The sequence below is a fragment of the Eumetopias jubatus genome, unplaced genomic scaffold (genome assembly GCF_037043125.1).
Source record: "Eumetopias jubatus isolate StellerSeaLion01/CBP00866 unplaced genomic scaffold, mEumJub1_p1.0 scaffold_4, whole genome shotgun sequence".
NCBI lineage: Eukaryota > Metazoa > Chordata > Mammalia > Carnivora > Otariidae > Eumetopias > Eumetopias jubatus.
The window spans coordinates 148,228,283-148,242,264 of record NW_028274810.1 but is presented as its reverse complement, the minus strand read 5'-3'; positions in this window follow the sequence as shown (position 1 = coordinate 148,242,264).

Genomic DNA, 13,982 nt, shown 5'->3' with positions numbered 1-13,982 from the left:
TATTTCACTTAGCATAATCTCTTCCAGTCCCATCCATGTTGATGTAAAAGTTGGCTATTCATCCCTTCTGATGGCTGAATAATATTCCATTGTATATATGGACCACATCTTCTTTATCCATTCATCTGTTGAAGGGCATCTCGGCTCTTTCCACAGTTTGGCTATTGCAGACATTGCTGCTATGAACACTGGGGTGCATATGGCCCTTCTTTTCACTACATCTGTGTCTTTGGGGTAAATACCCAGTAGTGCAATTGCTGGCTCATAGCGTAGCTCTATTTTTAATTTTTTGAGGAACCTCCACACTGTTTTCCAAAGTGGCTGTACCAACTTGCATTCCCACCAACAGTGTAAGAGGGTTCCCCTTTCTCCACAACCTCTCCAACATTTGTTGTTTCTTGCCCTGTCCATTTTTGCCATTCTAACTGGTGTGGTTTTGATTTGAATTTCCCTGATGGCTAATGATGATGAACATTTTTTCTTGTGTCTGTTAGCCATTTGTATGTCTTCTTTTAAGAAATTTAAATTGTGGGGCACCTGGGTGGCTCAGATGGTTGAGCGTCTGCCTTCGGCTCAGGTCGTGATCCCAGGGTCCTGGGATTGAGTCCCACATCGGGCTCCCTGCTCTTTGGGAGCCTGCTTCTCCCTCTGCCTCTCTCTCTCTCTCTCTCTCTCTCATGAATAAATAAATAAAATCTTAAAAAAAAAGAAATTTAAATTGTGGTCTTTGATGGAGGCATGGAGCAAGTAATTATGGTTGTTTTAAAGCTTTAATAGCATATACATCAAATAATGAGATCTGGATTTAAAAAGAACTTGAGTAGGAGTTGATGATCTTTTGGCAATTTTGGAGTACAGGGAAGGTGTCAGAAGGTTGGAATATTGAAAATGTAGTTTTGACTTAAAAAAATTAAAGAATCAGCCTGGGTGGCTCAGTTGGTTAAGCGACTGCCTTCGGCTCAGGTCATGATCCTGGAGTCCCGGGATCGAGTCCCACATCGGGCTCCCTGCTCAGCGGGGGGTCTGCTTCTCCCTCTGACCCTCTTCCCTCTCTGTCTCTCTGTCTCTCATTCTCTCAAATAAATAAATAAAAATCTTTTAAAAAAATTAAAGAATCAGACCACAAACAACAGATCACTGAGTTTGAAGTCAAATATGGGCAAGAATCTAGAGTGAATAAAAGGATGGTTTGTCACCATTTTGAAAAAGAGGTAGCATGACTTGGCATGTCATATTGCCCTCATTCTATCCTAAGATGTGGTTCTCACATTGGCAGGACAGGAAATTAATTTTGGAGGTATTGCCTCTGACAGTAATCTATCATTATATCACTGAGGCATCATCAAAGAGTCTAAAGTAGAGTAATACAGTCACAAAGGCACGTGACTTATAGTCAGAGGACCTGGGTTTGGGTCCTAACTTTGCAGCTTATTTATATGGCCCAGGAAAAATTGACCTAACCTCTGTAAATCATAGTTTCTTCATCTGAAAATGGTGAAAATAATATCTCTTTACAGATTGCTGTCAGATTTAAATGAGCTATAAAGACGAAAGGAATTTCTAAAGCATAAAGTACTAATTAAATATCAGTTATTATAGACTCGAAAAATGTTGCTCAAATTATCATTTGTACAGTAGTCCCCCCTTACCCACAGTTTTATTTTCTACAATTTCAGTTCCCCATGGTCACCTGTGGTCCAGAAGCAGCTGGTCCTCCTCCTGAAAAATTGTCAGAAGGTCCATAGTAGCTTAACACTGCAACACAGTGCCTACATTTTTCACTTCATCTCATCACATAGGCATTTTATCCTCTCACATCATTACAAGAAGAAGGGTAGATACAGTACAGTGAGATATTTTGAGAAAGAGACCACATCCATGTAACTTTTATTACTGTACTGTTAAAATTGTTATATTTTATTGTTAATCTCTTACTGTACCTTTCTTATAAGTTAAACTTTATCACAGGTATATGTGAATAGAGAAAATAGTGTATATAGGGTTGGTTACTAACTGAAGTTTTAGGCATCTACTGGGGGATCTTGGAATCCATGGATAAAGGAGGACTACTGCAGCTACCAATAGTGCCGATGAGATCTTGGTTGAATTAAAGGAAGAATAGCATGTAGAATAAGACAGATGATAGTCAACTTTGTCTCTGGACTTCTATATTCAGGTCTATATTTTTAGAGGGACATAGGCAAATTGGATTGCAACTAGAGCACCTTATCAGAATATTGAGAGTATTGGACAAGTATTCCATGAAGAATATTTGAAGGGGTTGAGAAGACTTGGAGGTGATAATGTTGGGATGAGAGAACCATTTTCAGATAGATGAGGAATGTGAGGTTCAAGGAAGATTTTGTATGTTCTGTCTGGTCTTCAGGGATACTAATAGGACAAGATGGATGAAGCTAGACTTCTAGTAATGGAGAGAAAGGACCTTCTGCTAGAGCTGTGCGTGGCTACAGCAGGACTGGAAAGGTCCCTGTCAGTGGAGATTTTCTAACTATGGGCTGGATGATGTACTGGTAGGGAAGAGGATTCTTGAAGCAGATGGGTGGTCAGGGACAGTGACCCCTTAATATCTTCTGACCTCACAAGTCCATCATTCTCTGACATAGTCTTATCTTTCTCTGTATCCCTGTACCATATGATGTTCATGGACATATTGTGTCATAATGTGTTATAACTGTATTCCCACATTATTTAATTCTGGATTTCAAAGAGGTTATTTAAACTGAGTGTACCCTTTAATTTTTTTTCCCCTTCTGCCTTGGCTCCCTGACACTTGTTCTGACCATTCATGTACCTTAGAAACAAGAGACCCCCGACAGTCCTCATATTATGTGAAACGATTTTCCAAGGCCAAACTAACTGCATTCCGTCTTTATCCCAAATGAAGGAACAACTTTGATCTGTCAACTGTGAAAAGTAAACAGGGCATGACCTTCACTCATCACCAATAATCTCACTGAATGACATTTGTTAACTTCATTCTGATATTAGATCATGGTGTTTGTTCTCTCGTGGTTGTTTTCATTCAGAGTCTCGTTATTTCCATTTATCTATGGATACAGAGAGTTTGAAAGTCTGATGTGTTGAATGTGAAGTTTATCTCTGTGTGGCTCAAATTTGAAGACACACTCTTGTATTTGCTGATATTTGCCCAAGAAACAAGGGGAGAAAATAGATCAGCTTTAAAGTCAAATATACTTTAAAGTACTCACTTCATTGCCCTGGAGACCTCAAGCATTTCTTTTCTGTGCAGATTGTATCTTCTAGTTCCTTTGGTTCTGTTATGCCTTTTCACCCTGAAGGCCCCCAAATGACAGTTATTGCTTCTTAGAGGATGTAACCTCCGAGAAGCTGTCACCATGAATCAGGCTGCACCTGACTTGAAGAAACCTTCTGAGTTCTGACATGTTGCAAGTGTTTTATGTGACTGAAACTCTTATTTGCTGAACAGATACCAGGGCACCACAGCAGGTGAATGTTTTCACAGCATAGAGAAGATAGGCTAATCAATTTCTCATGAACATTGCAGAATAAGCTACATCTAATTAGTGGTATATCACTTTATGGTAATTCTCAAGTATTCCAGTACTTTTAAAACCCTTTCCTTTAACTCAATATTTAAATTTTATAATACAAATTGATTAACTGTTTAAACATGTTCAAACCACACACAAATAAGAACTTAAATAAATCTTGAAAATATTGGTTCAAAATCATTGTAGGTAAGAAAATTGTATCATAAAATTGGAATTGGCTCATTACTTATCTGCTAGTTATTGCCCTTGAACTCTGAGCCCCATCAGTTGTCCTCTGTCCCGTCTCACATCAGAAGGCTAAAATAACCCGGACAGAGAACACATGTAAAATTGCCCTGTCCCCCTTTCTCCCAGGCTTCCATGAAGGGATAACAAAAAGGGTAGGAAAAGAAAGACACTATGTGTTAATTTATTTTTAAAAATTTATTTCTAATTGTTTTTATATATAAGTAGGTAGGTGATTATTTTCATGGCTACATTCCTTTATATTGAATGAATTGAATCATTAAAGATTAACAAAATCAAACCAAGGTTTCTAATTTTATTCCAATAAAGTATAAAATTATAAAGTAATGCCAGTCAGATTTTTTGTTAGAATGTCCTTGGAAATAAGTCCCTTTTATTGAATAAGGATGAACTCAAACAGCTAAAATTATTAGTAATATGCTAGAAATAATGATGTTCAAGGTCGGGGTTAATAACCTGTGGAAGTGACTGGTTTGATACCTTAGCTCTTGAATCTTCCCAGCATGTCACCAAGAATGACAACCATTTTAGACATTTTGACTTGAAATTAGGCTTGAAAATAGCTACTCTCTTGGGGTGAGTTAACATTTAATGTTGGGCAAGTAGAAATGACTGCTGATTTTCATTCTTTATATTAATTCCATGGGGAGGGTGAGCTAGTAAAACATTTGTGTGAGCTGGTCATTATTTGAAATTTATTTACCAAAGTGGCTTACGTAATAATCATTCCCGTGCTAAATCAGTCAGTCAACAAGTTTTTATTGAGTCCCCATTGGATTAGAGTAATGTACAGTAATGATGTATTCAGTAGTGTACAGATGTATGCAGCAAAGATTAGACATGAGTTCGACCCCCAAGGCCTTACAAGCCATTAGAGGAGACAAACAGACACATATCATCAACTGAAATGTAACCAGATGACTTAACTCCCAGAGTGTGGTGGAGGAATGGTCTGGCTGGGATTGTTCTGGTGGGTGATGGGATGGTTAAATGTGGGAAACTTTCATGATGTAGGTGCCTTGATCGGGGTTAGGTCAGACAAAGTTAGCAGCTTTAGATGAAAAAAGCATTTTGGCTTAGTGAATATAGTATAACTCAGACAAAGATTAAAGTATAGAATGGAAGTCTGTTGAATTTATCTAGAGGTATAGCAAGATGGACAAGCACAGAGGTAAAACAGGTAATGGAGTTATTTGAAACCAAAGCTTGAGCAGGGATGACACTAGAAGGTTGTGAGTCGCATATCACAGGTTTCCATTTTAACTTTATTAAATGCAAGGCATCTTATGAAAATAAGTTAAATTGAGAGGCTTTTGTTTTGCGATTGCTCATATGGAATTTGTCCTGATACTTACCATGTCTGGCTAAAGTAAGACAGACTCACACTTGATGGGATGGGCATATGCATGCCATCTGTATGCCATCTGCTGGTTTCTGAACAAATGCTCCCTGCTCAAGCAAACCCTTGGTTCTTGACTGACCACCATCATTGAGCATCACATGAACATCGTTGGTGGACTTTCTCTTTCATTATTAGCCCTTTTCCATACTTAAATACCGTTGCCATATGGATGTGGTCAGTTAGATTCTGCTTTTCTTGGCATTCTACCTTCTTTAATAATTTTAAGGAAATAGTTTTAGTTAAGACTTTCTAACTTGTATGATTATGGAGGAAATGATGATAGCTGCTGCTTTGAACAGTTGAACTTCTCTATACACTTTATGATAAAGGCACCCAACCAAAGGATCAGGGTCAGCAACAAATACTAGTTGTAGGGAATGGTAATTTTGCACTGGTAACTGAGCCAGCCAACTAGTCTGAGCCTCATGTGCAATCAAGGCTCAGAAATTCATAAACCCTTTTTTCCTCATTAGGTACAAAATGGATATCAGTTTGGCCCATGACAATCCTCATAAAATCCTTCTCCTATTCCTTAATTTTCAATTTAGAGGTCCTCCTCTGACTCTTCATTAGATCTATGATTTATGGGTCACTAAATATTAACAACTTTCTTGGGCTTTCCTTGTATTATCTCAAACTACAAAACAGGCCCGTGAGTTAGGTACTATTAGCTCTGTCTTCAGATGAGAAATTTGAGGCTCAAAAGTGAGGTGATGTTTATTGGTCACAAGGCTGGCCTTCAAACCAGGTTAGTCTGATTCCAGAGCCTATGATATTCCCATTGTGCCATGGGAAGTGTCCAGATGTTTATAAATGGTGGTCCTCAGCCAACCACTAACTGACCATTCCAGCCCTGTTCTTATTAATCTAAGTGTGAAGATCTGAGAACATCATGATCCTTTTTTGCTTATATTTATTCTAGTCAAATAAGCAGTTATTTATTGGCAGTCCATTATGTATTGAGAAGCGTGTATCACAGGAGTGCAACTATTAAGGAAATAAGATCCTTGCTCTGTGAAGTTCCTAATTGGCATTGGTATTCTCTAGTCACCTAGGACACATTCTCTTGGATCCTTAGTTGTCCCCTGTGCTTGGAGCATTCTTTCTTTTTTACCTAGTTTCCAAACTTTCTTTAGATACAGCTCAGGGAAAGAAAGGTAAACCTCAGCTTCCTGGGAAGTTTTCTCTGATTCCTCAGATTTATTTGGATGTCTGTCTTCTGTGAACCAACAATATTCAGTGCACAATTCCATTGCACCAATTATGTTGTCATCTTTAATTTTCTTCTCTGTGTCCCTCAAGACTGTACCCTGAAGATGATAGCCTAGTCCCTTGAGGATGATAGCCTAGTCTTATTCGTCTTTATATTTCTAACACTTATCAGAGCACTGAGTGAACAAGGGAGGGAGCCCAGACAGTGCTGTCATTTAGGGGAGATTGTGATGTAGGGTAGAAGGAAGGAGCCACTAAAAGGAAGGAAACTTCTCTGAGGAGTTGAAACTTAGTTCTGGACTTTGAAAGATGCTCTGGATTGGGAGGTGGTGAGGAAGCAGGAGGTCACAAACACTGGAAGAGATGGAAAGTGTCTGTTTTAACTTTGAATACAAATTTGCCTCACTGTGGCTTACACTGGTTGTTCTTAGCTCAGTACCTTTTGATTATGTATAATAAGACTAATCCCTTTTCCTGGATAGCCCTGCGGTGTTTGAAAACCAGGTTTCCCTGAGTTGTCTTTTCTTATGGCAGGACTTCTCTGATTCTCCCATTGTTACCCACATTCTTTTCTGAGCTTCTCCCCTTCCAGGTACCCATGGCACTGGGCAACAAAGGAGGTCAGGACTTATACCTCTATACCTGAGATAGAGGCTTCTGTAAATATAGGCTGTACTGCCCCACAGCTGTTGGTGGTTATATCAATTCACTTATTCAGGTTGACCTTACCATCATTGAAGACCACTGGGTCTTTTTCATATACATGAAACCAGGTCTGCCCTACCTACTAGTGTCACTTACCACTCATTCACTTTTTCTCTCAGTCATTCTAAAAACATTTATTAAACATTCACTATGTGTCAGGCACTAGATTGAGTGCCGGGAATATAAGGTGTAGCAGAGTGCCTGACCTAAATGCAGGGGCCTTGTATTCATCTCTGTTGAATATCATCTGTTGCACTGGGTCTGGATCTTCAATCATTTTCTCCATTTCTCTGTCTCCCCCAACTCCCATAGATAAAGTATGTATAGCGTGTGTGTGTGTGTGTATGCGTCCCACTTGTGTGTATTGATGAGGCTGATTATGGTATAAAGAAGAAAGCTTATCATGGATGTAAATTGTAGATTACAATCTCAGATAACAATAAAACTGTAACTGATCCAAGATGCTGGGATAGAGGAAAACCTTGTATGAGGTGGGGGAGGGGGCTGGGTAACAAATACATGGAAAGCATGGGCTTTGAATCAGATTTTCTGAGATCAAATGTGTATTCCATCATTTACCAGCTGTGTGACTGAGGGCAAAATGTTTAATTTCCCCATAGTCAATTCCTTCTGAATATATCCCTGTATACTCAGGGATAATAATAGTTTCTATACAGAGAGTTGTGATAATTAAATAAGATGATGCACATAAAGTAGTCATGCCTGAGGCATATCACACTCAATAGATGATAAGAAAAATTATATAAGAAAAACAGTTCTTTATATTGTCTGAAAAAAAAACAACTCAATGATGGAAAATGGGACACAATGATGTCAAAGTCCATTATAATCAACTTTAGAAGTATTTGAACTCAAATTCTGCTGGACTTTGACATTGAATTTTGCTGGGCTTTCACCAGCACCAAGAAGTATTTTTGCCAGAGTGAAATGTTTATTGTAACAGTGCTTGCTGGTATAGAATTCAATTTGGATTAGTAAGTAGTTAATAGTGAAAAAAAATTAAGAATCTCTGAGTCTTCAGTGTGACTTCTCTACTTAACATTTTACACATTTTACCCTCCACAACAGTTCAAAATAGAGGGCATGATTTTTCTACATCCAAGTGGCTTACTTCCACCATATTAATTAATTGGCTGTGTATAATTTGTAGTTTAAATGGTAGATTTGTAGATTAGTGTCTATTATTAAAAATGTTTTGATTTGTTATGTGCCTATTTGAAAGACTTTAAAAAAAAAGCTATGGGAACGACAATTACTGGAAAATAACTGGCTGCCTCATCTTTGGCTTAGGTGGTTTCAGTGTTGTCAAATTTTAGTCAGTTTCAGAGCAAACCAAGGGAGTCTTCCATTGTTCCATTGATGCAAGATTTAAGGATATTGCCAAACTTGGTTTTGAAGGTACTTGGGATATTACTTATAATTTCTTAATGAATTCCAGCAGCTCTTTTTCAATAATTAGGGAATAAGCAGAGCCCTCAGCAGCATGCCAGTACAGTGGAGTAATGGCCGTTAAAGACATGAGCTTTGGGACTATTTGGAAACAAATGGTCATTTCACCAGAAAAGTAAAACAAACTGAGCAGTTATACTCAACTTTCCTTCTTTGTATCCATGCCATATTTATAGGTCAACTCTAACTAGTCAGCCCTGGTGAATTTTTTGTCAGCTGTATGAACTTTCACTATGGCTGTGCCTAGCTCTGTCTCTCTCTGCTCTGATAGCAGGTACACGTTTCATTTTATTTAATGAGGAAAGAGCTCTACTATTTTTTCTCATATCCAATACCATTATAAAACAACTATTCAGAATTGAACCCAGTCAGCTGCAGTTCATCCTGGATGATGACTGCAAATAAATGCATGTGGATTATGTCTCCCTATTTTCCCTTTTGTTTTAGTAGCATTTTGATTTAACACATTCAATTTATATTAATGGAAGCATTGCAAGTAATTTTAAGTGATGAGTATTAGTTCCTCTACCTCATTCAGGGTATAGCTTTCTATTTTGTAAAATTAACTGTCTTAGGATTCCTTAAGGAAAAAGACTCACCTTCTACCCCTTATAATGACCTACAAGGTGTTAAAATGTGATGAAAGTAAAACAAGGAAAAAAAAATCTCAGGAAAAAAGTCCCTTTTTCAGTCAGACAATTGGAGCAGATCATATTGTCTTTGTTGAAAATGTGCTGAGTAATGAAATAATAAAGCTTTAATGAAAGAATTGGTGTGTGAGGAGGCAGGGGAAATAGAAAGCAGGCAGGCCATGTCTGTGTTAGGTTTATGCACCATGCTTGGTGTATTTAGTTTTCTTTTTTGTGGGCTGTCTTAAATTGCTATTGCAATTTTTGGTTAAGTATAACTGTTCTCAGTTACATAACTGTTCCCTTTGGCCTCTGAAAAGAAGGTACATTCTAAGGTCAAAAAGGAATCACAGTCAAAAGAACAGAGCATGAATGTGGTTGGGTCAAAATACTCAGATTCCTGGAGGCAGCACCCCAGGGACTGGTGTTAAGCCTAGGTCAGAAAAAGTCTAGAAAAGGTGGCTAGAAAGAAGTCTAGAACTTGAATTAGGCCTGGTTCCTTCAGCAAATTTTCACGGAGACTCAGGCCCATGAAGCAGTCAAGTGTAAGAACATTAAAGGTTATTACCTCTTCATTTTGGAGATGAAGAAATTGAAGCTGCACATGAAAAAGGAAGCTGGAGGGATGACATGAAGGCTCCCAGCAATTCAGGGGGAAAGCTGGTATCGCAGTTAGACACAAGCCTGGCTTTTTTTTGCCATCACAGCATCATAGCTGTAACCTTGTAACTCCTACTACAAGGGGAGCTGGAATACCTACAGAGTTGTAGATGGTAAAAGAGAACTCATATCACTGCACTGGGCAACAGAAGACCTATGTCAAAGTTGTTTCCCTGAATCTTTGGTAAAGCGACCGATGCTCTAAACATCAGTTTTTTTCTTGTTCAAACTGGGTACCATTTACCTCAATAGATGCAATGGAATGTTGTTTGCAAAAGTGCTGTGACAGCTAAGGCAGTTCATGTGTAAGGCATTGCAGAATACCACTGGCTATTCTTTCTCTAAGGACTTCTCCACAGCTATCCAGGGCTACTGGAACATCCCAACTGACTACCACCCCGATGACATAAGAGAGACAAAAAATTGTCTGGCATCTCAAATGAACCTGCAGCCCACCCAGAGTGAAATCCTCAAGAAGCCTGCCTTTAACTCACAAGTTGTGAACATTCATTTCATTTATTTATTCATGAACTCATTCACTGAATAAATGAGGCATGAAAATATTAGACATAGTTCTTGCCCTTCTCTAAAGGGGGTAATAGACAAATAAGTGTGATTCAATATGGAAAATGTTGTATATTAAGGACAGTGGGGAGACTAAAAGAGGAAGTAAAGGGTTAAGCAGAGGTTTTAAGAAGTGGTCTTAAAGGTTGAGTAATACTGGGACCTGCTGAGAATGTGAGGACATGCTGAGATTTCTGTTGAGGGAGGAACCTCAGTGAAGTCATGAGAATGTGACAGAAGAGACATGTGTGGGAAGTGTTGGGTTGTCCAGGGAGCCAGAGGGTAGGGAATATGGGGAGACTACTGAGAAATGGGTCTAGACAGGGTGAAGTCAGATCATGAAAGTCCTTGAATAGAATGGTAAGGAGATTGGTCTGTGTACAAAAGACATGGAAGACACTAACATTTATTCTATCATTACTTTTTTTTAGTTGAAAATGGGACTAGGTAGTTACTGAAATATTCAAACAATTTACACATATACAAAGAAAGTTGGGAAAAAAAAAACTCCATGGATTCAAACCTCTGGAAATAAGTCATTACCACTAGGTGAACATTGTAAACTTTTTTCTATGCACACATATAGATTAAAAGAAATACTTTATAAAAATATGTGTTCTGGTTCTGGCAACAAGATCAGCTGAATTGATATAAACTACACACACCTTTCAGATCCACAGTTACAAAACTGTAGACATGCTAAATAAAATGTACAAAAATAAAAATCTAAATATTTAAATTAAGTTGAAGAAAGATCATTTTTGGCATGATAACATGCCAGAGATGAAAGCAGCTTTAGGTTTGAGCAGTTAACTTAGGAGCAGATGCTGTGATGGTTTGGGAAGATATTAGAGTGGATAAAGGGATTAGAGGCTAAGATTTTAATGCCCATGTAAATATGGAAAATACAGCATCAAGCCTGAGTGAGGCATGGAGCTGGAACAGACATCCTTCCTTAAAGCTGGGATCCTGGAAGGAAAAGGTTGCTCCTATGGTAAAAGGACACTAGTAAAAACGTACTTACTGATTCAGGTAATATGACAGAAAACGTGTTACTTTTGAAACTCTGGATGGGAAAATATGAGAGGAATTAAAGCCTTTGGCTACCAAAAATCCTGTGAAGTTGGAATTTACCAATTTAATGTTGGGAATGTCCAAGCTAGAAAACTAATGTCGAAAGTAATTGCAGACCAAATGCAAAAGTAAATGATCCTGTGGTAAGACTTTTACACCCGGGGTGCCACAGGTTTTCTGGGGGTAGAGGGAAGAAAGAGAGGAAACAATGAAAACTTATAAATTCCATGGGGAAATAATCTATCATATGAGAGTCAGCAGACACTATAAGTAGGAAAACTATTCCCATGAACTTCAGGTAATAGAGCAGTCTGAAAAAAGACTATAAAATAGTTATGCTTCAAGTGGTTAAAGTGATAAAAACAAGAACTGGAAATCATAAAGAGAGAACAACATACTGAAGAGATAAATTTGAAGAACAAATAGAGCTTCTAGAAATATAGACATATCATTGATATACCTGTGGATGAGTTAAATACCAGATTATATACAGCTGAAGAATGAATTAGTGAGTTGGAAGACAAAACTGAGAAAATTACCTAAAATGCAACAGAGGAGAGATAGACTCCAGCACACAACTGCATTGGCTGAATCCTTGTGAAATCTAAAGACAAATCAGTACATAGGTACACTATAATGAAACTTTAGAACACCCACGACAAAGATAATATCTTAATTATGGACACAAAAGATAAATTCTCAGCCTCTGGGGAAGGTGATGGAGGATGCTAGGCTTATGTCGTTTTAAGGATACACCTAGATGATACCCACATCAGTGTAAATAACCCAAAAAAATGCCCCAAAGACTGGCAGAAGAGACTCCCCACAACTAAATGTAGAGAAGAGGCCACATGGAAAAGGGCAGAAGGGGTGGAAATGCTGCCTAGTGCCAAATGAACTTGTGGGACTGTCCATGGGAGGGAGGGATGCTGTAGGTGTAGAGAAGGAAGAGGAGCAGACCTCATACTAGGCACCCCAGGCACAGGAGAACTGCACTAGGACGACGAATCTCCATAACATTTGGCTTTGAAAACCAGAGGGGCTTAACTTCCTGAGGTCTTACATCAGTGGGGCTTAACACCTGGAACTTTAAAAAACAGTGGCTTCTCTCTGGGAGAGCCAGAGAGTGATAGGAAATGGAGTCCCTGCCCTTAAAGAGACAGCATACCATAACTGTAGCTGAGATACAGTAGAGAAACGGCAGTTTGGAAGATCCCTGGGATATGTGGGAGGGAGACTTGTTTACTAACCTCATGGCATCTACTGCAGGGCCAAGTATCCCTGGGAGATGTCTCCCAGAACAAAAGAGCTGGTGGGTACCATTTCCATCCCTGCTCTGAACCTAGATACACAGACACCCGTAGGAACCAGCACAACATGAATACCCTCCACTTAGCTTGTTAACAGCATGTCTGGCCCCTGCATTCTCCTGTAGACTTGTTACCTTCAACATGACCTCAACAGGAGGCAATCCAAAGTGGCACCACAAGCATGGCAGTATGTAAGCAGCCCTGGGAGAAGTCAGCACCACCCCAAAGTGATTCCTGCCCCAGGTAGAGGGGAATAAAACCACATACCAATACAAATGTGGGCCAGGCACTGGGCTGGAGGCAGACATCTGGTCTAATTACAGGCCTCACCCACCAAGGAAGCTTCTCAGGGGATAACACAGGGAGAGCATGCTGCAGTTCTGTGCTGCTACATCTCTGGCAAACACTTTCTCTGAGTCAACTCAGCACAAGGTGGTCCCAGATTGGCTCACTAATAACACAGGGACCAAGCCCTGCCATCAGTAGAGCCATTACAGATGACGGAACTCAAAGCAAACATGCCTGAGCCAAAATGTTAGAGCATACACAACACACAGGAGACACCTCTGGAGTGTCAGGTTCTGGTGAACAGGGAACATTGCCAGGTACTGGAGAACCTTTTCCTCATAAGGCCACTACTTTCAAGAGCAGGAGATGTAGCTGATTTTCAAAGCAAGTAGAAACAGATCACAGAGTCAGACAAAATGAGGAGACAGAGGTATATGTCCCACGTGAAAAAACAGGACAGAATCACAGCAAGATAGCTAAACAAAATGGAGATAAATAACATGTCTGATAGAGAATTTCAAGTAGTGGCCATAAAGATACTCACTGGACTGAGGAAACAATAGAAAACCTCAGTGAGACTGTTGACAGAGAAAATATAAAATAGAACCAATCAGAGATGAAGAACTCAATAAATGAAATTTAAAAAGTATATAAAAGTAGAAGGAATTAATAGTACACTAGAGGAAGCAGAAGAATGGATCACTGACCTAGAGGACAGAGTAATGGAAAGTAATCAAGCTGAACAGGAGAAATAAAAAAGACTAATAAAAAATGAGAATAGGGAACTCCACAAAAGTATTAAGTGTAATAACATTGACATTATAGGGATTCCAGAAGGGAGAGAAAAGGGGGAAGAAAATTTATTTGA